Source organism: Crocodylus siamensis, chromosome 4 (assembly GCF_052110815.1).
Source record: "Crocodylus siamensis isolate JL-2025a chromosome 4, ASM5211081v1, whole genome shotgun sequence".
NCBI classification, from domain to species: Eukaryota; Metazoa; Chordata; order Crocodylia; family Crocodylidae; genus Crocodylus; species Crocodylus siamensis.
In genome coordinates, this window is record NC_143398.1 from 219930080 (window position 1) to 219955650 (window position 25571).

The 25571-nt window shown below is 42.5% G+C and overlaps 1 long non-coding RNA gene across 1 annotated transcript; it reads left to right on the forward strand.

Moving 5' to 3' along the window:
* Window positions 1–25304, forward strand: LOC149867596 (uncharacterized). Its single transcript, XR_016441640.1, has 3 exons — window positions 1–36; window positions 2250–2353; window positions 25075–25304. It is a non-coding gene; the product is annotated as an uncharacterized LOC149867596 (long non-coding RNA).
* The last annotated feature ends 267 nt before the right edge of the window (window positions 25305–25571 follow it).

Sequence of the window (25571 nt, forward strand, 5' to 3'; positions counted from 1 at the left end):
AATTCAATGCCCTGCTGGCTATCAGACAACTTTGAGGTAAACAGATTGCTTTAACTTCTATCTGAGCCTAATTTGCACAAAATGAATTTTTCCAACCAGAAGATCTTACAATACCTTTAGCTCTCCTGTGAAATATAAATTTTCATTTTCACCTAGGAGAAATGTTACAATCTCTGCATTTTCCTATACCTGAAGAAGGGTGTGTGTGACCAACGTTTGGAAAAAAATTTTTTTTTTTGCAAACATCTAGCTGGTCTCTCTAGCCTGATCTCTCTAGCGTAGAGAGTTTTTACCCCTAAGTTACTCAGACTTCATGAGACCCAATAGGAATCCGACTATTGCTACTAACTTTTATATGGAAGGTGATCAGATAATAGAAGGATCAGGCAGCATTAAATCTTAAAACAGAAGATTTTCTGTCTCAAATCAGCATAAATTAGCACAATTTACTTAGACACACAAATTTATAATGTTCATTTAGAGCAAATTTCATATTCTTAGTAATTCAGAAGTACTGTTAATCACATAAATATCAATATAACATTAAATATAATAAACAAATAGTTGACTGTTTTTTCTTGCCAAAATATAATGGAGATAGTCCAAGTTGAAGTGGATATAACAATTTAAAATATGTAATAGTGTTTTGGTAAGCTCATTAAATACCCTCATAAATTGAAATACATTACATTATTTACATTGTGCATGTTGCTATAACATGTTATACTGGCATTTATAATAATTTATTAGGGAAAAATCTATTTCCATTAATATTTAATGCATCATAAATAATGCATTAAGAACTGTTGCTTTAATTTAAAGCCTGCTTTGTTAATGTATATTAAACTGTAGTGGAGTTGATAGCAATGAATTTGATGATAACCCATGCATTTATATCAATAAAATAAAATCCCATATGGCTGGGGCTAAACAGATCTGTGATTTATGTATCTGACATACAAAGGACATGATGGTTAATTTGGGCCTAATTGTAGTCTCTATTCTGTTTCGACTCATAAATAATTTCACACACTTTGCTGGGCCCACAACAAAATACTGAGCCCTAAGGGCACTGATCCTCTAATTTGGCTGAACTACACTTGATGCAAGCCCTGGTTGAATATGGAAAATACAGATTTCACACCTGTCCAGTCCTTGGGAAGCTTTAGGACTGGGAAGTTCATCATGGCTGACTTGGCTTTTTGCCATCAGAGGATTCCCTGACACTGGGAAATTTCCAAGTTGCCTTATTAGGAACATCTTAGGGCCATGTTACATATATCGTTTAGGTCGTGTTAACTGCACTTAAAACATGAGCATCCAAGTGTTGTTCAAGAAATAAAACTGGAGAAAGTATGATTATTGTAGCAAAGTTACAACTTTCCACGGAAGGAGTATCTCCAAATTGTATTAAATAACATGCATGCAGCTATTATTGGACGACTTGAGAGAGATAATATGATTTCAAGACCCCTATGATATGAGGGCTTGGGCTAACAATCAGCCGCTTAACTAGAGCAAGTTCGAGACTGCCAGTGCTGGGGCACCTGCTCGCCCCATGGAGCCAGCAGCAGGATTGGGACCTTCTCCCTCTGAGTGCCATCAGTGGCAGAGACTTGGTTTGCCCTGGCATGCCAGGGGCAGGCATTCCTGGGCCGGGCAGTGCTTGGCACATGTTGGGGAGGGTGCAGGTCCTCATGGATGGACACTCAAGCTGTGGTGCCCAGTGCTGGGGTTAGTGTTCAGGGGGAGGAAGGGAGGAGGAAAGGTGGTGTGCAAGGGTCGAGGAGCTGGCTTCAGTCCTGTCCAGAGTGGGCTGAGTAAGCTGTGCCACAGCCCAGAACATTTCTGCCTTTTAGAATGGCATGGTAGTGCTTACAACTATCTCAGATAAAGTACACACTAAGTGTCCTGTGCAACAAGGCCCTTAGATATGCTGTTCCTTGACTGAAAACTCAGACATATATGTCCAACTGCTTAACTTTTTAACACAAACATGCAGGCATTAGTCTAATTACTAATGTGTGCTCTGGAAGTAATGGGTACAAAAATGGAAGCCTTTTCTGAAAAGCTGAGGCAAAAGACACCTTAACCTAAGATTTCTAGTTTGCAAAGAGCAGGCTGTTTCCTTTGATAACACTATATTTTAGCCCCACCAGCCAGCTCAAAGCTAAATGAACAGTTCTAATCTTTGCTTTTCTTTGTGACCTTCATGATAACTGAATGCATGTTTCCTCCTCCCTTATTAGAATGCTCATACCCACGGGTGGATCTAGGATTTTGAAAAGGAGCATGGAGGATGCAGATATTGTGGTGCATCACCACATCAAACACAACACGCGGTTTTCTCAAGGTAAAAAGAAACTAGATGCTTCACTAATATGCTAGGGACCTAGAGCTCTATCATTCAGTTTAAATCAAAGCAAAAACAAGTATAACTTGTTTGAAATGTGCATTAATTTGCTATATCCCATATTATGTAAAAAAACCCATGACAAGCCAGGCAAAAAATAATCAAAAGATATTGTTTCTTGAGTCCTGCTGTCATTAGAATTAGATGTACATCTCTTTCAGATTCATAAAAAAAATTACCCTTCTTGAGCATCTTGATAATACTTCACTGAAAGTTATTTCCACACCTAAATTGATTTCCCCCAGAGTTAATGTTTCCTATCTTTTTAGCTAGAGTTAAAAACAGTCTGTGAGGCTGTCAGATAGGAGCTACATTACCAGGAGCAGGTAACAGAATTGCAGAAGAAAGGACAGCTTGAATATTGGAACTTTGAAACCATTAAAAGTGGAGAGGTCCTTAGAATGAATCAGTAGATTCTAATGAGTCATGAAGTCAGGTGACTCCCACCCTGCTGTCTTACTAGAAATGCTGCTGCTACTGCCAGGCAGTTGGTTTTCATTTAACTTTGGGCAGACAAGGAATCAATGAGGGGGGAGGGGGTAGTGGATACAACTATACCATTGCACCCCACTCCCCTCAATTTATCCCTACTCATACCACAACACTACAACAGCTTTGACCACTCTTTGTCTAACAATAGACATTTATCCAATTTCTCATTGATACATTCAAGGACTGTCCTAAATACCTTGCTCTTGTCTTTAAACGATAAACTTGATCCAGCCACAATGTAATCTGTAACTCTAAACCTTCTGGTTCTCCATGGATTGATGAATGTCAGCTCTTCCATCCAGCACAAGTACGAGCTTTACTTACCTTTTATTTTACAACTTCCTCATTCCCATTGCTCAAGTGGCAAATGAATAATATAAACCAAACTACTATTGACTTCTCTCCCTCCATTTCTGAGAGCTTTTTTAAACATTCAGCATTCACAGGGGCTGCTAATTAACATAGAAATACAAGCCCTTAACAGGCAAAATATATCCCTCTAGGATTGGATTAGATAAGCAAGCTCTGCTTTTAATGCTAGCAACTTTAAATGGGATGCTAAAAGCAAAGCACTTAGCTTGTTTTGCTATGACTTCAAGAAACCTCTCCCAAATTTCCAAAACATGGGCCTCATTTACTTTAATTGAAGTTAATGTTAAATTCCTCTTTGGTTTAAATGGAAGCAGGATCAGGGCTCTTTATCTGAACCATTTTGCTTTGAAGAATAAACAGCTTTTCTTTACTGTTACCGATGTGATCCTGTGCAGAGGGTTAATGGGGTAACTCACTGTCTTTGTGGTCTCATGAGATTTGGAAGTGTGCGCTCACACTTTAAATATTATAATCCTTGTGCATATTAGTGCACAAGTCTGCAACCCTAAAATCCATCAGGTGTTAGAACATATACAGGGGCCAATTATTTAAAGTGAGATTGTAGATAGAAGTAATATACTTTGTTTTCTGGCATTTGCTACTGCAAGCTAAAGGTATGTGAACAATTTTGTTGTTGCACCTCGATGTTCAGGTGGTGACCTGGCTGAAAATATTCTAATTTATATGTTTTGCAAGGAAGAGTTGGGGGCCTACAAGCAGTTTCTACAATGTGCTGGGTAATACTTTAGAAAACAAAACACCCTCATGTTAGTTCATCTGCATTTGAAATATAAACAAGTAATAAGAAGAGAACCGAGTAAGTATCAGAATCCCCCTGCATAAAATATAACCCAGAGCCTCCCCTACAAATTATCACAGTTTTGATTTTGAAAACCAAAACTCAGCTAGTAACATTTTGCAAAACTGAAATCCAAACCAACGCCACATCTCCACTGTGTGTTCAGCATATGCATTATGTGAATAGTGGAGAAATGTATTGGGAAAGGTGAGAAAGCATGTTACACTTTTCCAGATGCTTTTTTTTTTTTGAAAGCAGCTTTCTTGTAACAGCTGTTATTTTAAACATTGCAGATCTCTGTATATGGTGGTAAATATTGACAGAAATTTGTCTGAGATTATGAGTCAGCTTTAGCCTCAAATTTACAAAGCGACTTTTCATTAATTTATATGTGTGTGTGTGTGTGCGCGCGCGCGTATGTAGATGTATCCGTGTTACCATATAAAGCACAGTCTCATTGCAAGCTGGAAGAGCAGATGGAGTAATTTAATTCTGTTAAACTGTTGGATTGGTGACAGGTACTATGTAGCATCAGAGCAGAAACTTCCATCTGGTATGCACACTGTCTGTTACAAAGATACTCGGCATAGTAAAATGATGTCAAAACAGATGCAACAGCATAGGCATGAAATTAGGGGGATTGCAGAAACATTTTTTCTTCTGCATTCATTCATTGAAATAGGATCTGATTCATTACTCATGGAAGCCTATGGGAATATTTCCATTGATGCTATTGAGCATTGGTCAAGCTTTTAACACTAAGTTGCAATTGATAAGAAGGGACTGTTTTTTTGAATGAGCTGAGTTTGCATCAGAGAGCATTATGAGGACTGGTCAAGAAGACTTGGAAAGGAGGTTCCTCCTACATCTTGTCTGATCTGTCCCAGTTTTCCTAAAAGACTTGGTAGGGGATGTGCAGATGAGTACTGATGGCTGTATCACATTAATGGATGGGCGTGAGAAAAGCGTAATTCCTTTGAAATGTTCTTTTGGCATTAGAATGATCTAAAAAGAGCATTTTAAACCACCTGGCTGATATCCCTTCCTTGCGCAGTTTCCAGTCTCTGAGTTTTCCAGTTACTAGAGGGTGTTCCGAGTAGATAGGATCTGCATTTCTAAAAAGCAAGAAGAAAACCTTTGTTACTGGGCAATGGATGTAATTTTGACTTAATTTTTCCACATCTTCTTTATAAATCATACCTGGGTTTTTCTCCTCTCCTAGACATTTTGCATAATGCAAGAGAACATTTCTCTATCAGTGCTGTCTCTACAACTTCTGAGAGTTTTATTAAATAAATTGAGGACACATCTAAAGTAATTTGCCAATGCAATTTTTGAATTCTTGGTTTTTTGATCAGAAAGATTCCCTCTTTTTTCATGTTCATAACTCAACAAATGACAATCTTCAGTGGCAGATTACTTCACCTTTTTCTGTGAATCATCTACATTTCATTTTAGCAAGATGAAGAATTTTTCATTCCCATGACTTATGCTCTCCTGTCTGTTGAGTGTTTTTTCCAAAAACATAATAAAGAGCTTTCTGGCAGCAGCAAGAATAGCTCTGCCTTTTCTTCAAATCAGTGGAATATGTAATGTTCTATCTCTATTCAGATAAAGTGATTAAACTAAACCTACTCTTTTCATTGCATTAATGTATCTTACCATCTTTTGAATATTGGACGTCAGCCTTCATGAATCTGATTTAAGCATATCTGGAATCTGTAAATCTTTACTATATAGCTGACTAGAATTTACTAGGCCCTTCTGAAGGCATCTTTGAAAAATACTTTTTACTGGATACACAGTAGTTAAAGAACAAAAATAAAAATATAGTTTTACTAATTCATAGCACTAATGTAGCATTTTTTTAAGATGGAGGGATAGGATTAGTATCTCACTTTTGAATTGATGAGGACAAGTACCCATGGGAAACTTCCAAACTTGAAATAGAAATTTTCTCTTTAGGGATAAAATGCTAATTCTGGGTTTGAAAGCCAGGCCATAGTAATGACTATATTTACTACTACCATTCAAAACATTGCACAGTGTTTCTGTTTTTTGCAGTCCAGTGAAGAAGTTTGACATGTTGGTTAGGGCTGTTAAAGCAAAGATGACTCCCACTGGGATATCATGCTAACCTTCATGGATAACTCCTCTTACAGCACCATTGATTTAGCTGCTAAATTTCAATTTTTGTTACTGCTGTACAGCTCTCCCAGGTGTTAGATTTGGCTCTTTTAAGAACTAATTAGTCCTGCTTTAAGAAAAAGATGTGAAAGAGTTTGGGGGAAAAAGCCCTATGCAGTGTTTTCACAGACAAATAAGATTCAGGTGTCAGTTTCTTCTTATCCTCAGAAATCCTGAGAGGTCTGCAAATAGTTGAAGGGTACTGACAGCTGCCTGTAGTTCCTGGGGAAACTGTTGTATACAGGATAATAAGGTCTAACATTAAGTACTAATGGGCAAATAAACTAGGAGATGGATCTAGGAAAAAAACTGTGGGACATCTGCAACATGAAGTGTGTGTGGGGGGGTGATGTCTTTTTAGTATTATTTGCAGTCCAGTGATCTCAGAGCATAATCTAAATGAAAGGTTTTCATGGACTTTCAGGCTGTCTCTACATGTCCACATTTGTGTTCTAATTAGAACATGTCGAAGCAGACCCAATTCATTGAGTCTGCTCTGTGTTCTAATTAGCACGTTCCAGCTTCACCTCACCATCGCGTGTATTAAGCCCCCATGCATTTTAAAATGGCTCTGGGGGTGCTTCATCTGTACCTCATCAAATGAACTTTAGATAAAGCATCCCATGACCATTTAAAAATGCACAGGGGCTTAATACATGTCACAATGAGCTGTTTTAGAGCAGCTGTCTGGGAACTGCTCTAATTAAAATGCACCCCCACCGCCAAACGTGTATAGGCAACCTCAGTTACAAACAAGTTAAAGAGTGCAACTTCTAACAAAAGGTTCTTAGCCACCCTTTAAAGAAAATCATTCTTGCATTATTGAATCATGTATAAGGACTTTAAATTACTGTCTAGAATGATTATGCAGGAAACACATTATTTAGGGCCTGTTGAAAATTTTCCATCAACCCTTTTTCCAATGAAAAGCTGGGGTTTTGACCAAACATGTTTTTATTGGAAGTATTTGTCTTCCTCATGTGTTTTGATTTTTTTATCAAAAGACTGATTTTTTTTCCCCTTGTAGCGCTCTCAGACTACACATCCTTATTATGAAAATCTGGAAACATGAATAGATTTCCAATGACTTGAGAAATGTCAGAATTTTTACTATATTCAAGAAAGGTGATTTATTGGATTGGAACAATTTTCATGGTATTGCATTCCTATCCATAGCTGGGATGGATGGTCCCATTCTCCTCACTGAGGAGATTCTACCCAAGTGCCAATGTGGTTTCAGACCACTCAGAGGTACAATAGAGATGATATTTGTTGCTAGGCAATTGCAGAAGAAGTGCTGTGAGCAATACCAAAATCTTTACAGGCCTTCATTGACCTGATTAAGGCCTTTGATTCATAGATTATAGAGTCAGAAGGGACCCAATGGATCATCGTGTCCAACCCCCTGCCCCTGGCAGGAAAGAGGACCTAGGTTAGATGACCCCAGCCAGGTGATTGTCAAGCCTTCTCTTGAAGACCTCCAAGTTAGGTGATAGGACCACCTCTCTTGCAAGCCCATTCCAGACTCTGGCCACCCTTATTGTAAAAAATGTCTTCCTAATGTCTAACCTAAATCTGCTCTTCACTAGTTTGCACCCATTATTCCTAGTTACTCCCTGGGGCACTCTGGTAAACAGCGCATCCCCAATTACCTGCTGTCCTCCCCTGATAAATTTATAGATGGCTACAAGGTCACCCCTTAGCCATCTTTTGCATAGGATGAAGAGATCCAGATCTCTCAACCTCTCCTTGTAGGGTCTTTCACGGAGACCACTAATCATGTGAGTGGCCCTCCTCTGAACTCTCTCCAGATCCTCCGTGTCCCTCTTGAAGTGCAGCACCCCAAACTGGACACAGTACTTCAACTGTGGCCTGACTAATGCTGGGCCCTAAACAATGGCCCAGAAATAGACCTCTTCACCATTAGAACTGGAGTCAAGCAAGGATGTGTGATGGCATCAGGATTTTTTCTTTCTATATCACATCATTGTTGACAGACTTCCATCTGGAGTCAGCATCCAGTATGGCATGGAGAGAGGTGTTGGTTGTCTTACATTTAGAATGTAACTGGTTAATGTTAAAGATACCAACACCCCTATTACTGATCTTCAATATATTGATGATTGAGTCATGTGTATCCACTCAATTAAAGAGCTCCAAGTCGCCCTTGATTGCTTCTGTGAAGTGTGTGAAGTGCTTAGACTCACTGTCAACATCACAAAAACCAACTCATTCTTTACCAACTCACTCCAAACTAACCAGCTGATCCTCTGCATATTATAATTTAAACATAGATGGCAATATTCAACACCAGATGAAATCAGTCAGTGCTGCCTTTGGACATCTCCAAATCCATGACTTCAATGATCATGACATCAGTACCAAAACCAAACTACTTGTCCACCAGGCTGTTGCCATCGCTACCCTGTTGTATGGATGTGAAACTTGCATGACATACTGGAGACACCCGAATGCCTTGGAATGTTACCATTGGCAACTTGACTCTGGAAAATTCTTTACATCATTTGGAAGGACAGAAGAACAATTGTCTGTGTTCTGCCTCAAGCAGATACTACCAGCATGAAGCCATATTTATATGGCACTGTCCCAAGGCAAGGGGAAGACATGAACCCCGAAGGGTTAAAGGGGGACCCTGGGGGACAGCACATCCCAGGGAGAGTGAAAAGAAAGAAGAAATGAACAAAAACAGTTTACCAGTGGCAGGAATCATGGCAGAGCTGGAAGCGGTGGCAGGAACCGCTACAAAGCTGGAAACAGTGGCAGGACCCACACGGCTCGTTAGCCACGGTTTTTTTAAAGGGGAAACTGCTGGGAAAGAGGGGGAGGAGAAACAACCCGGAAGAATAAGAAGGAGGAAGAACAGGGCAGAAGGGGAGGAGAGGTGGCGAGAGAGCATTGAGAGAAGAGCTCCTGGGTCCACTAAGAAGGTGGAGGGGCTAGGAAACGCTGCTCACTGCTCAGAAAAGGATCCTGAACTCTGCCCAGGTAGAGACGCTGCTGCCGAGGAAGATCCAGATGTCCCGGCTCTATATAACACTTGGGCCACGAGGAGAGCCTACAGCAAGGACCTCGTCAACGGAGCCAAAGGCCGGCGGACCCACGGAGAAAGAGGTATCACAAGGGACCAGCTGAGACCCTCATGTCCGGGACAGAGAACCCCGACGGGAGCCCGTCGGGGGATGGTTCCTTTACTGAGGGCACACGTACATGAGAGTATCCCACGGGCTCAGGAAGGCAGCCCTAAGGGGGATGGGTATTTGGTAAAGGGGAGAGCACAGTACTAGGCACTCCCAGGTAGTGTTCTAGGGAGTGCTGTGAAGGGGCGTATAATTGTGGTGCCCGTAGCTTTTCGTTGGATTAGTTATTATTATTATTATTATTGTTATTAGTGTCTTGCACACTAAAGTTAGGGTGAGTCAGGACCACCAAGGGCACAAGAGTCAAAGGGGTCTGGGCTTACTGGACCCTCCTCCAGGGTCTAGCCGGAAATGGAGGAACCACTCATAGAGTGAGGGTTAGCCGCTGACAACTACTATAGCACACCATCAAGGCTGGGTATAGGGCGAGGTACAGGGGAGGTTGGAGCCTCACGAAGAACGTCACGCCTCGGCCTTGGGGCAGCCAGAATCAGATGGTCGGATCCCTCCACCACTGAGATATCATCAAAGTTGTGGCAGGCGGGACAGGAGGGGAGAAGATCACCTGAGGTAGGAGATCGTGGCCCCATACCCCTAAGGGATGGAGCAAAAAGTTATCATCAAGTCCCTAGGCTGGGTGGCGAGGGACCGTATGATCGAGGCCTGGCGTGTGCAGGCACCAACTCAGTTGAACAGGGCATGGTGCCTGACAACTGGCTCCAAAAACAGGTCCTATACTCCCAACCCACCAACAGCTACAGGTCTAGAGGTGAACAAAAGAAGAAATTCAGTGACACCTTGATGGCTAATCTGAAGAAATGCAATAGTAAGAATAATACCTGGGAGTGTCAAGTGCTGGATTGTCCCCAAAGGTGTTGTAATATATGACAAGGCATTGATGATTTTAAGCAAACTCAATTCAAACTCAATGTAGATGGGAGAGACAGAGGGAAAGAGCTGTCCATATCATTAGGATCTATTCCTTCCACTCAGAACTATCTACCACATCTGCAGTTGAATATGCAGATCTTGGACTGGACACTTCAGTCACTTAACAGACTCCCCGATGATTTCCCTGTTTACTGAAAGATTGTCAGAGAGATTGCTGACAATGATTATAGTGATGGTTTGCCTTCCGTGATTTTTTTTTTTTTTTATTGAAAGTTTAACTTCTTTTGGCCAGAAGAGAGTTCAGGCATTGTATTTGGTTGCTGAAAACAGAAAAATGTCTAGTTCTCATTTTTTCAACAAAATTTAAATTTCGCATGAAAAAGAATAATTTCCACATTTCAAATTTTATTTGTCCAGGTGTATAATATTATTACTTATGTAAATGAAGGTGAGCAAGGTGAGTATCTCTTTGCAAAGTACAGTTGCCATTAGAGAGGTCATCCATTTGGGTGGAACTTTTTTCTTCTTTTTTCCAGAAGAAAAAAGACATACATGTATGTAGCGGAGCACTAGGGTGCTCGCTACTGGTAATGGTAATAAGGGCCCAGCTGCCAATCTTCAGGGCAGCACAGGTGAGGGTTGCTGGGGCAACCAATTTGGTCAGCTGGCCAGAAGGGGGTAGGGCCTGGCCTTTATAAGCAGTCAGGCTGAGGCCAGAAGGCAGTTCCCAGGCAGCCTGAGCAGAGGGAGCTCTGCTGCAGGGTAGAGCAGCCTGACCGCCTGCATGATGGTACAGGGTGGAGAGAACCCTGACAGGGAGGTATGAAGGAGAGCCAAGGTGGTGCAGAGTTTATGTTATAGCCAGGAGGCTTACTTTGCGTTGTAGCTGGTTGGCTCATGGCTTTGTATTTTCCGTTTGGTTGTGTGTGTAACACTGGAGAACCGGGAGAGGCTGTAGGGGTTGGAGGAGGCCTCAGGGGAGGTCCACAGTAGTGGTGGAGTTTCCTGGCACCAAAGAGGGTGCTGTGTTTTGGGGGTCGCATAGACCCTGGCCCCAGTATGGGTGATGTTGGGATGGGCCAAGTGGGGCGTAGGCAGAAGCCTGAGTAGGGCATAAGACCCGTGAGGAAGGGGTCTGGGGCCAGGTAAGGCCAAGGCCCCAGTGCGGGTGGGGAGCGCGAGAGGCGTGAGCAAGGCCCCAGTGCGGGTGGGGAGCGCGAGAGGCGTGAGCAAGGCCCCAGTGTGGGTGGGGAGCGCGAGGCACAGGCCCCAGTACGGGCGAGTGCGAGGCACAGGCCCTGGTTGGGGGGCGAGAGCACGGGGAGCACAAGGCATAGGCCCTGGTTGGGGGGCGAGAGAGTGAGATGCAGTCCTGTCCACACCAGGGGGGTAAGTACAGCCCTAGGGAGGGGCATGCAAGCGAGAAGCCCAGTGAGGGTACAACGTTCAGGGGGCACTGCCCCATTCCCACGAAAGGGGCCTTAAGGGCCAGGTAAGGCTGAGGCCGCCTGAGTCCAATTGTGAGAAGCCCGCATAGGGCGTAAGACCCCTGAGGAGGGTCAGGGGACCAGGCACAGCTATGGCCACCTGAGCCCCGACTGCGGGAAGCGCAGGAGATGAAGCCCCAGGGCGGGCGACGTGAGAACAGGGAATACGAAAGAGGCCCCTGTGGGGGCGAGAGCGCGGGACGGCCCTGGTAGGGGCGAGTGCTCTTAGGTGAGCATATTAAGAGCTCGGTGAGGGCAAGTACGAGGTTAGAGAGAGCCGGTGAGGGTGAGCGTATGACTAGAGCCCGGTGTGGCAAGTACAAGATTAGAGACCCCCGGTGAGGGCGAGCGTACAACTAGAGCCCGGTGAGGGCAAGCACAAGATTAGAGACACCCGGTGAGGGTGAGTCTATTGAGAAACCCCAGAAGGGGTTGAGCTTATTAAGGAGCCCCAGAAGGGGCGAGCCTATTGGGAAGCCCCCTGGAGAGGGCGCATACATCGACAGGCCCCGGTGAGGGCAAGCATGGGAATTGGGAGCCCAGTGAGGGCGAGCGAACGAGTAGACGCCTGGTGAGGGCAAGCATGGGGGTAAGGAGCCCGGTGAGGTTGAACATATGAGTAGAGGCCCTGGACAGGGCCACGAAGGAAATGGCATAGACGAGATAACAACCGAGAGGCTTGGGGCGTGGTATTGGGGGTAGAAGGATCCACACGATGCCCATACGGTAGGGGGTCACCAGAAGTTATCCCTATAGAGCAGGGACCAGAAGGGTAAGAGCACCGGGTCCAAGGGGTCGTGTAAAGGCAGCTTCCCATTAATATTATACAACCATCAAAGTCATGGCGGGCGAGAACGAGGGTGCTAAACGGGCAACTTGGCACGGTAGGGGCACCAGGAGAGATCACGGCCGCTCCCTGGGTCCCTATCCCGTGACAATGTATATCTATTAATCTAACCTGAAATTCAAAACTAGATCAACTAGATTCATATTTTTAAGTTAAATTGTGTTTTTAACTGCAGTGAAGTTAATTATGACCTTCAGTTGTGGGTCAGGCCATTGTGATTTACAGATATCTTGGTATTTGTTTCATGTGTATGTCCAGTACAAAATTCTCTGTCATCAATTATGTAATGGGTAAGGAATTTCAACTTTTGGCATGTGGGATCCAATGGCCTTTGATTGATGACTCTGAATAACAGAAGCAAATAGCTGTCTGTAGAAAGCTATCAGTATAATTCCTCGTAGAGGGGCTGGTCCAACTCTCACTGAAATCAATGGAGCTTTGTAATTTCATAGTTTCAGGCCAGGAGAGACCAACAGATTTTCTAGTATGAACGACTTCTTTTCACTAGCCATTGAATTTAATGTAGAAAAAACAGTATTAATTCCAAAAAACTGAGTTAGATGAAAGCACCTAAACTATGCATTGCTGGCACAGAACTAGAGCAAGCAATGTGCTACCAGGTCATCGGGCCTCTGCAATGTTCAGGTGTGATATATCCATACAATCCCAGCAGTGAACTGTGATCTACACTAGAGAGAGACTAAAATTTCCCCTCTTCCCCCTGCACTAACATCCTAGACAATCTGGCTTGAAGGAAGATTCCTGCCAGTCCTCAAATCTGTTGATTAGCATGTGGGAATGATTCCAGTCAGACCCTTAAGAAAGATGTGCCAACCCTCTGTACCACCTCAGAAAACTGGCCCACCCCATTCAATTTACCATCTCCAGCTGTGGCCAGTTTCTTTCATTTCAGAAGAAGGATGCTTTCCCCTGCCTTCTCAAGTATGCATCTAGCCAACTGTACTTTGCAGTCAGTCAGATGACTGAAGCCTTTATGCTTGAAGTTTGATTATAATCATTGTCTTCAGAGTTGCAACTGTTTGAAGCATGTAATTACAGTACAGATAATCCTTTTTTCCTCAGAGCCCATAAAAGAAGGGCAGAAGAGCCATCCAAAAACATCCAACTTAACCCCTTTGAATTGATTCAGTCGAAGTTGGAATAGCCATGTAATTGCTAATTGGAAGTTGGGTTGACCAAGAGCCGATCCATTCTTAGAGGCTAAACTGACCTATTTTATACTAATTTCATACCTAGAGGTGTGGTTTTAACTGTTAGTATTAGTGTCCTGGGTGGCATGAGTGAAGGGAGCAAACTCTTACTTCCTAATGTGGGGGCTGTGGCAGCAGCAGCGTGGAGGCCAGTTTGGCACCCCCTCTGAATCAATGCCTGGGGCTGGTCCAGGGGAAGGGGACACTGGGACTATCCTGATTTTATGAAAGTCCAGGATAGCTCCACTATCTAGTCTTACACTTCTGGGCTATCCTGGTCTTATGAAAGTCTTTTTTCATGGATTTTACAAAACTGGGATTTGGCCCATTGCCTGTTAGCAGTGTTTGTACCTGTTAGCCATTGCCTCTAAATGTCATGACTGTATGTTTTGAAGGGATGTTGAGATGCCAGAGATTTTACTGAAAGTTTTACCTGATCAAATGTATAGGCCACCAGCAGGAAAGAAACTAATTTCTTCTTTGCGTTAAAACCAAAAATGTATGCTTATAGAAAACTTTCCTCCTCTCCCCATATCCCCAAGGATAAAACTTCATCAGAGGGAGTTAAGAACTGTGAGATGAGCTAATCAAAAACGCTTTTTTTTTTTTTTTTTTTTTTTTTTACAAGGAAGTTTGGGAATGCTGCAGCCCAGAACTATTCTCTGTACAGGTACCTCTATAAATAATTAGATGTATAATATTTCCACAGCTGTGCACTGCCAGATGGTTCTGCTTTTTTAAGCTTAAAGTAACTTCCTTCCTTTGCAGTAAGAAAAACGAACTCTGTCAAGTTCTATAAACTCCTCCGTTAAGGAGTAGGCATGTTCTGAGAGACCTGGACTTGAACTTAGAAATTCAAAGAATTTTCAGAGGAGGGTTTCGACAAAACGAGTCGCTAGCTGTAGTCAAGTAATGCTATTTAAAGTCATCAAAGTGCCTGACTTCTCAACTGGCTTGTTTATGTATAATGAGGAAACCAGGATGAGAACAGTGTAAATAGGGGCCTGAATACGCTTTGGGGTTTTTAGATGCTTTCAAATACAAACAAGAACACCAATAATTGTTATACTAACTGGGATAAAATTGACATTTGCCATCAAAATTAAAACCAATACATTGTTAATATGCCTGGACTCTGGATATTTGAAATAACCTGAAATCATTTGCAATAATATATAAAAATGTATCTAGCTAAGTGTAACTGGATGGCATCATATGAAGCAACAGATTTATAAACAGAGTTTTTAGGGAATGTTAAAGGTATACTCTCAAAGGTGGGAGGGTGGGTATTTATGAAAAGCAGATTTTTTTTTATTGTTTTGATTTACTGCCCAGCTGTATAATTTTGTTACTTTTCATGACTATTATAGGCTGGTGCAGCTGGGCTTACTTTTAAATGGGGCAGAGTAGTCATTAGTATGTTCCTGCACACTTCTCTGATGTTGGGACTCCTAACGATGAGAGGCTCCCTGAAAACTCCATATTTAAAAGGTTGAACACTTGGTGCTTTTCATTTGGGAAAACTGGATTTATTCTTTGACTAAATCTGGCTAAATAATGAATTTTAATTCCAAATCTGATCCATTTGGTGATCCCCAACTCTGTCAGACTGCTTGACCCAGGGACAGTACAGGGTGCCAGGCAAGCGTGGGGGTAGGGAGGCTAGGGGTGTCCCTCCCCCACCTGACACCACGAGCTGCCCCTGGAGTAAGCCAGTCCCTGCCCCGGCAGTGCCAGGCATCCTGCTGGCTGCAGGAGCCAGCTGAAGACACAAGCAGTGAGGGGCCTGATCCTACTTTTGGCAGAGCCTCCCCACTTGTCCCACAGCTGAGGGGTGAGCTGTCACCTGGGCAGGCAGCCCTTAAGCTGAAGGGGGGGCGATCCTTCCCTCTGTGATGACAGTGCCGCCTGGGGTCAGCTGGGTGGGCGGCCAGTGGGCTGCCTGAACTCCCAGGGGCCCAATCCAACTTCCTGGGATCCCAGCATGCTGCGTCTCCCACAAGTGTGCCTGGGCTTCCAGTGCTCCACGCGCTGAGGTGGGGGATGGTGTATAAGTTGTGATTTGAATTTTAAGCATTAAAAATTTGTCTTCAAAACTCGACTTATACACCATAAAATATGGCAAATGTATTTTTGTTTCCAGAGACGTAACAGATTTGTAGTATAGTTCTATATGCAGTAGTTTCCAGAGTGAAGGCAAGTTGCCTTTCTCTTCGTGTTCTTTCTGGGTAAAAATGCAACCTTATTTGAAGGCCTGCACAAGGCATTATATACTGTAGCCCTGCATTAAGGGCTTAAGTGGGACTCAGATGTACAAACTGCCTCCCCTGCACTGAGATAAATGACATCTTCTATGTTCAATGACAACAATGGAACTATTGTGCCACAGATTCTTTTCCATAATGCCTTACGTACTTACAGATCCAATTAAGTCACTATTGAATGTTCATGTACAGGTTTCTAAAGGGTTTTTTTTAAATATATCTATTGTAGCACAAAGTGTTTAGCCTTGAATCTAATGCAAACACTTGTCTAGTGTGGCTGTTGCTATGGTTGCTGTATCTGATCCATCAGTCTGACTCATACCTTTGAATTACCTTGTTTACAGTGTTTACATGATCTAAGCTTTAAGAGACAGCTAAAAAAGGTCCAAGCTGTTCTGATTGGCTCTGTATTCTTTAAAAAGCAGTACTATAATGGTTAGCTAGGAGAGGCAGCTACTTATGCCTTAAATTCTGTGACATTTAGCAACATTTAATCCAGAGTCTGCTGAAGTCGGTCTTTCCTTGACTTCATTGAGCTTTGGATCTGTCCCAGAGCTTGTATTAAACTGTCCTTGAAGTGCATAGTAAGAGGAAGATACTTCATGTTCTAGAAACACCAGATGCAAAAAATATATCATATTTTACAACTTTACAACCCTGGTGAAATATTTTAGTAACATGGAATATTTTTCCACACTTCATCCAGAATACACAGTAGATTTCCTGTATTTTTATGCCTAATAAGAAGTATATATTTCCATATAAGAGTTTTTCTTTGGTTGCAACCTGGGGTCTTTGGGGAAATCAAGAGGGTCTCATAAAGCATTAAAATCATATTTAAATAGAGCTCAATGTACTGTTTAGACCATATATTTTACAAATATGCTGCAAGAAGTCTTGGGCACAGTACAGAATTTATTTAGAGTACATGTGAGCATGCAACTTGTAGATTATAGAGCAACTTAACGGATAAGAAGCAAGAGATTTGAGGGCTATTGAATACTGTAAAAAGTATACTTTAGCACTGGACCTTTGCAAAACACACCTGTGCTTCTATAAGGGTAACGCACAGGGGAAAAATTGTACCTTTTATTGGCTATGAATTCCCACACTGTGTGGTATAGTGGCTTATGTTTAATACCCTAATGTGCATTATACAATAGAAATATACAGCTGATATGAAACCGATACTATTTTTTCTTACATTGCTTGGTATTTTCAGTGTATTTGTATGAGCTGAAATCAGAAAGTCAAAGTAAACTGAATAGCGTTAGTCTAGTTAGAAACTTTTACAGAGGAAATCCCAACACTGAGCCCCGTGGCCTAGGGAAGGGGAATTATAGTCTCACCAGGCCTCCTGCTCACAGTGCCGGCCTTTAAATGCTGCCAGGAGATATTACTGTAATCCTTTTCATAACAAGTTGCCTTTTAGCTCCTTCTACTGGGTCATTGCACAAACTAGTTGTCAGGTTTTCATTTTGTGAGATGATGTGTTTAAGAAAGTAGACTCCTTTAATGGAAATTTTTATCTTATCAATACAAATTTTTTGTTAACTAGAGTTTCATTTGAATTTTCTTGTCCATGCCCAATTATTACAGGACAAGACAACCATTGTTCTCAGTGTGCCTGTGTATGTATTCAGCAAACAGGAGCCTGTTCCTTCTGTTTACACTTTTCCATGGATCGTTTCCTATTGCAGGCCTTTGCAGATTTGAAAATGTGTCAAAATGTACACCGATCTCTAAGTTCTGTTCCAAGTTATGTAAATATTAGAGGCATCTCTCAAGAAACAGCAGATGAGCAAACTAAAGCCATGGGAAAAGCCTGCTATCATATAACTCTTTCCTGCCTGTTGCAGGGCGACCTCTAGGGGTGCTGTGACCTCCCCTAGCGCCCCTACCTACCGTGCCAAATCAGGTCGCGAATGCACCCTCTATCTCGCCTGCCACGTCTTGCTGGTAAATATCAAAGGGAGGCTGCGTTCCTGCCCTCCTTGACATGGTGTCTGTCTTGCAGTACCAGGGCTCTGGTCCAATTGCCCGCCTGCGCCCTCATGGGTGCCCCCTTGCTTCTCTCACGGCCCTTGCGGCACCAGGGCCTGTCTCCCATGCTCTCACCCACCCTGGGTCCTGTCTCCCATGGCTCTCGTAGCCCGTGCCGGGGCCCCCTTATACTGCCACCCACTCTGGGCCTTGCCTCTGTATTCGCCCTCCTCGGGCCTTCGTGCCCCTAGATGCCCGCTCCTAGGGCTCCCCTCCTGGGGCCTCTCAATAAGCTCGCCCCTTCCCGGGGCCTCCCCTGTACAGACAGTGCCCAACCGGGGCCTGTGCCTCATGCTCCCCACCCGCACTGGGGCCTTCTCACAATGGGGCTCAGGCAGCCTTAGCCTTACCTGGCCCCAGACCCGCCTTCTCGGGTCTTACACCCACTGGGCTTCTCCCAATTGGGGCTCAGGTGGCCTCAGCCTTACCTGGCCCCCAGACCTCTTTCCTAGGTCTTACGCCCCACTGGGGCTTCTGCCTACACTGAGCTCTTCCTGATGTTGCCCCACTGGGGCTGGGGTTGGGACACCCCAAAACGCAGTGCCCTTTGCGGTGCCAGGAACCCCCCCACACTACTGGGGAGCTCCCCTTGAGGCCTCCTCCACCCCTACAGCCTTGCCCGGTCCTCCGGTCTTATATCACCACAACCAACTAAAACAAAAACACAAAGCCCCTCAGCTATAACATAAAACCTAAGCCAACCTGGCTATCCTCGCTTGCCCTGTCAGGGTTCTCTCCACCCCATATCATCATGCCAACACTGCTCAAGCCATCCGGCTTTCTTACTAGGCCCATGGAGCTCTGCTCTAGCAGAGCTCCCACTCCTTAGGCTGCCACAGGGGAAGTGACTCTGGCCTCGGCCTTGCTGTTTATAAAGGCCAGGCCCTGGCCCCTTCTGGTCAGCTGACCCAATCGGTTGCCTTAGCAACCGCCACCTGTGCTGCCCTGGTGAGTGGCAGCTGAGCCCATATCACCATTATCCAGTAGCAGGCACCCTAGTGCCCTGCTACACCCCCCCATTTTATACTTGATATTTCCTTTAAACAAGTGCTTACTGTAAAGAGTCTTGTACCAGAAAACAGGATTAAACTTAAATGAAAACATTGTGAATCTCTTTTGCTTTTTAATATGCTGAGCACTAAACCTGAGCAATATTCTGGAGCTGATGGTTTTGAACCTTTAAGGTGGAATATTGGTATTTCAATTATCTCAGTCAAACTGGAGCAAGAAAGAACTAGATTGAAGTCAATACAGTAAAACTGGTGTAAAATGAGTGTGAGAGAAGACATAGATTTTTAGTCTTGGCCTATCTTAATAAGCCTGTCAATTATATCACTTGGCTGCTCAAGAAATTATTTTGACTGCATAAAATGAGAATAGCAGTTTGATGTCCTAAATTACTCTATAACAGCTTGAACTTAGAAAAGATTCACTTAAACCAGCTACCTAGTTTTGTCTATTCCTATGTACTACTAGCAAACAGGCATTTTGCTTTTGGGTAGAGGGTAGAATAACTTTATTTGAATATCATGGCTATCCCATGGTTTCCCAGAGATTGCTTATTGGAAATTATATATACCAGTAGTGTTCAACTTGACAATTTTGGAAGTAACATTTCCAGAAATAGCGGCATGCATATTGACACCTCCCCGATTCTAAGATGTGCAAGATAAGCAAATTGCTTGGAGAGCTTACAGTTGTTTGATCATTCTGATCTACCACCATTTAAAATCTACTGGCTTCTGAATTCACCTGACAAGTGTCATTTACAAAGAATCACAGAAGTGCAGAAGATCATGCTGTCCAAATTCTCTCTCCTTTCCCTTTCACTGGGAGCATTTATACATGCCCCCCACAGTGCAGTTGTTCCTGTGCCATCATTCAGTACTTTCTTTAGAAATTCCTATGATGGATTTCTTTAGGATTCCTATGATGATGTAGCGTTGGCATCACAGTTTCTGTTTGCTGACACTACATTGCCATAGCAACAAGCTACATTGCCATAGTGCATCACTGTGGCGATGTAACATCTTGTGTAGAAGTCCCCGCTGCCTCTCCATTATCTTTCTAACTACATACAAAAACCTAGTCAATGTGAGGCTTTCTATTAACCTAAATGGGAGTTGGATTAGGCCAATCCCTGCAGTATCTGAGTTTTCCTAGCAAGCAATTGGTAATCCATACAATGAGTTTTTCAGTGAATTTGTCCATACCGTATAGGAACTGAGTCCATACCTTGTATTTAAAAAATTCCCCATTTTTCAAATTAATTAGTGCTTCATGTTGCTGCTGCATACTTGGCTGTAAACCCCAAATAACCTCCCAACTGGTGAAATTTAACTGCTAAATGCAACCACACATCTAGTTTTACACTTTGGCTGATGTCTCAAAGTCTTCTTTATCAAGCATCTCGCAAGAGCATCTCACCGGATTCTAACTATTGATGCATCACTTCTTTGATATTGGAGACAGAAAGCCACAGATGCTACATTTTTTTCTGTGTAGATCTGTACAGTATATATATTATGCTAGAAAAGAATAGTCCTAAACTTCTTCTAAAATCCAGTCTTCTCTACATTTTAAGCTGGTGTGCATTACCAAATACATTACTGTTCATGCCCAGGTGGGAATTTCGGTGAAAACTACTGCATGTCAAAAGATATGTCTAAAGTATACTGCTTCAATAACATCTCCATCAGGGCACTGACAGGCATGCAGCTGCCCAGTCTAACTCATGGCATTTCACAGAAAATGCCATGAGTTAAATTGACCCTCCTGACCCAACAGACATTTGCTGTTGGATTGGGAGGGTGGGTGACTAAGCTCCATTTTGGGGTTGATCGAGGGAGTGAGGCTGCACATCTACAACTCTGTCCCTAGCCCTATTCCCCTCTCCAAGCTCCCATACTGTCTCAGGATGGGAAGGGGGGAAGACAGGGGAGGGCAGTCTATTCTGGGGTTTCATCAGCCTGCTCTGGGGTGCTTTGGAGGGTTTCCCAGCCTGCTCTGGATGGTTCAGATTGTCTCACTATCAGGAACTTATAAAGTGCTCTGCAGCTGTGCACTTCTGTCAGTGCTTGGCTGTGGGGCACTTTCAGCAGCTGATAGTGTGACAAACTGTCACATTTGTCAGTGCCCTTAGACATCTCCTGAGCTAGCTCTAAAGGAGTTCAGTCTGAGGGAGTAGCCAGTAGGGGTGTGCAAAGTGGGCAGTATTTGATTCAGATTCGGCCCGAGTTGGGGGACAGTGATTCAATTTGCTGATCTGGATCACTGTCCTGATTCGATTTGGACGAATCTGAAGATTCAATTCTGATTCAGAGAATCAGTGATTTTGGCCACAGACACAGCTTTATATGTTTTTTCTACATACCTCAAGGTACCAGGTGTGGCTCATGAATGCTGAGATGGTGGGATGAATGGAGCATCCCATGGGAGTGCAGGGGGAGGTGTCCCCCACACACTCAGTGGTGGACCCAGAAGTGGACCGGAAATACTTCTGTGGGACACTCCATCTCACCCACCATCTCAGCAGTCACGAGCTGTCCCTAGTACCTTAATGTACATAGAAAAAAACATATAAAGCTGTGTCTATGGCTGAATCATCAAATCTCTCTGAATCGCTCCAAATCAAATCAGAGGCTTCCAAGTCAAGTTGGAGAGATTAATGGGTCTCCTGATTTGATTTAGATTCAGAGATTTGGCTGCCGAATCGCCTCTGAATTGAACCAAAGCTTTGCACAGCTCTACTAGCCAATTATTTACTCAGCTTCCTGGGCAGGTTAGGCTGCTCACACTGAGCTCTTTGCTAATGCAGGTGAATTGCTGGCAGACTTTGAGCTGGCTAATTTACAGCAAGCTCTGGCATGTCTGCATGAGCTGCAGTCATAGTAGTGACTGCAGTATAGTTCATTGCGTTTGTCTGAGAGAACAGATTTCAAGTAATTTAAAAAAAAATTCACAAAGCCTTCAAGTCTTTCCTGCCTTTTCATATTTTCTGTGTTCTGTATTTTTTACTGGTATGTTACAAAAAAGTAGATGAGACTTCTTGCTTTTTGGCTGCATGCTAACAAATTAGGACCATACCTCTGTGGGACATTTTTGTAGGCTTTAGGTATCTTATTCAGTAACCCAAACCCCAGGGTGACACTGAATGTTCTCTATACAGGTATGTTTAAATAATTTACCCTTTCCTCTTTAGGATCTCTCCCAGTGTACACCTGTGAAAACCCATTCACAGTCTGACTAATACCCAATAGAATGGAATGAACGCTACTATATTTTTAATGAAATCAAGCTAATTTTATTTATTTTTTTCTCTGTTCTATATTCCTCAGATCTATGACAAAATATAAGCTAGGAAAGCAGTGAATATATATATTGTGGTAACAGTTTTAAAGATTTAAATGTAATGGCCTTTAAGGTTTGTTTGGCTTCAAGAACCAGGAAAAATATCAGTAGCAAATTTCTTAATCTTTTATAGGTAGATATTTTAGTGACTAGCTCCAGTATCTGGCCGGGTGACTCAAAGCAAGAAAATCAAAAAGACCTGGAGGTATGAGAAGCAAAAATATTTTTTGGAACCTATCAGGCAGAGTCTGCCCAAACAGCAAGGTAGCTTTTAAAGCAAATGCCAGAAATGCCAAGATGACAGTTTTGCCCAAGCAGTAGGGAAGGAATGTGAGCAAAATCACACAGCAGCTGCAGCAACCACTGTAAATTTCTGCATTAAACGCTTGTAAATTTTTCTCAGAGGCTAATCCAAAAATCCCTTGAATCCAAATGGTCTTTGGGAAAAAAAGTCCCCCCAAACTGACAAAGAACATTCAGTGTGAATCTGTTAGAAGCACTGCTATTGTGGACAAGTACCAGTGGCAAATATTGTTTTTTTTTCTCTGATTTTCTGTGCTAGCTTAGTGACAGTTTGAACAGCACAGGAGGGAATCCTTTAAAATACTTCTGTGCGATAAGAACACAAGATTCATTCAAATCCTTTTCCAAAGAATTTAATTAATTTGTCTGGCTTCATTATCTAAGTGCCAGATCCAGTACCCACTGAAGTTTTGAAAAGACTGTCATTGACTTTTGTGAGCATTGGATTAGGCAGCATCTTTATGCCAGGATTTTACACTTACACACGTGGCTATACAGTTTCAGTAACCCCAACACTGTGCCTCATATCAAGGCAACCAAAGTGTCATCAAGTACCCTTGAGGTTTGGATAGACACTTGCCTACCTACAACAAATGAAGACTTCCAGGTTTAATATATTTTGCATTTAGTTCTATTGTGTTATTAAATAGCTTAGCCCTTATTGGCAACTGGAGAAGTTTTGATGGGAGTAATTTATTGCACCCCTCAGTTTCCAGTTCTCAGAGTCCTCCATTTTTGTGCTTCTTTTGAGACTGACTTTGGTTGCCCATAAGCTAGGTGTTCTTCTTAGCATCTGCGGCTGGTCCAATTTTAGCTCTCCTGCCAAATTCAATTTTCAAGTAGGAATTCATCTGACATCTCCTGAGGCCTTAGCTTGTCTGATTGTAATTCACTTCTTATACAGTTATGCAGCAGTCCTGCCAGCAAGATGTGAAAAAATAGCTCATAGCTGTGGACTAGCGCATATTTGAAATCCAGACACCCTCCTGAAGATGCAACCAAAGGTTGTTTAAAAAAAAATTGAACTAAATAATTTTGTTTTTCATATCACCTCTACAAAAATTGCTTAGGCTAATAACATATCAGAGGAGACACTGTAGTACTGAGGAGACTTTCACATGTTTAGTCCATGTTAGAAATCCATCTAGCTTTCAGAAGATTTTACATTTTTTCCTGAGAGTGTTTGCTAATGATGAAAGCTTATACCACTCTTTTCCATTGAGTTCTGTAGGTAAATTGTAAATCAATTTCTGACAATACATTAATTTTTATTGGAGCAGAGTGTGATATAATTAAGAGATTAGGACTGTCTCGTGGCAGCTACCAGAAAACAATCTGAGATAGGACTTCTGAAGACCTTAATCCATAGCTAAACCCCAGATATCCTCAATACTGTCACTGAACATATAGAAGAATACTTACAAAGTGCTTTCATTTCATTCTTCTTCCCTAAGATTGGCCCATTGTGAAAGTCTTCTAAATGTCATGTCCCACATTATTTTTAATTATGTTTTTATAACCAAATCCTCAGTTGACGAAAGTATTTTGTTTACAGAAGAAGAGAAATAGGAAAAATGGTAATTACATAGCCAAGAGGAGAGGAATGAAAGGCTTTGATATATTAACTGTCTCTTTAATAGAAAAAGGATAAAGCCTCCATTAGCAAATCCTAGAGGGCTTTCCTAGACAAATTTTAACTTTTATGTGTTAAAGAAATAAGACTGAACAAACAAGAAGGAAAGGGCAAAAAGTTAAAGAGTATTTGTACGGGAGATCAGGTGTCCTGCATGTCTGGAATACCAGGTTTCCAGTGTCTGACCACAAGGTTGATTCCTGTTCCCCTTTCCCATAGAGACCTGTACTTTTGATGAGGTCTTCATGATGTTATTTGTTTCCTGTAGAGGTGGCAACAATCCCAGTTTGAAGACTTATATAAAAGATGTTCAATGAACTAACAATATTTAACTGCTTTTCATGTTTATTGAAGACTTCCAGTGGCTCACACAGGGATTATGGATTCTCTACAGTAGACCTTTTGCCTCTACTTATGTAACAATTTCAAAGGCTGCTAATCAGGAGACTATAGAAAAGCAGCAGTGCATTGAAATACTACTTTAAGTTCCAATTCAGCTGGCTATTTAACTGCAAGTATTTAAGTCAATACTATGTGGTTGACTTAACTACATAGTAGTCACATGGTATAAACACATGCTTAAAGCGATTGCCTTATCCCTTATGGCCCATTGTGATTCCTTAGGTCAGCCAAGATAAACCTCCTACAAGTACCACAGTATGCCAAGTCTGCTAGGCAAAAATACTTCGGAAAGCCTCAAAATGGGAGGGAGTTCCAGCACTGAGGAGCAACAGTGGAGACTGACTTCCTGAGTCTGAGCCTGGCCATCTTTCAGAAGCACCATGAGAACTTCCTATTGGGGCAGGAGTTTACCAGACGAAGCCAGGAGGAGATGCTGTTTAGGATATCTCTGTTTTATCTTGATGTTCCAGTTCCTTTTCAAGTTGTTTTGGTCTCTTCTTGCTCTCCTGTTTTTAAATTGTTCTATTTTCTTATTGTAAGCTGTCCTTAGTCTTTGTTGGGAAGGACAGAATGTAAATCTAATAGGTAAATAAATTAAAATAAAGTTGTGTTCCTACTTAAGTCGTTTACTTAATTGAAGGAATAAAATGATCCTTTTGGTCTTTGTCCTGAGTTTTAAAAAGATCTTACAATTTTTGTTAGCCAAGCTTTTTTTTTGT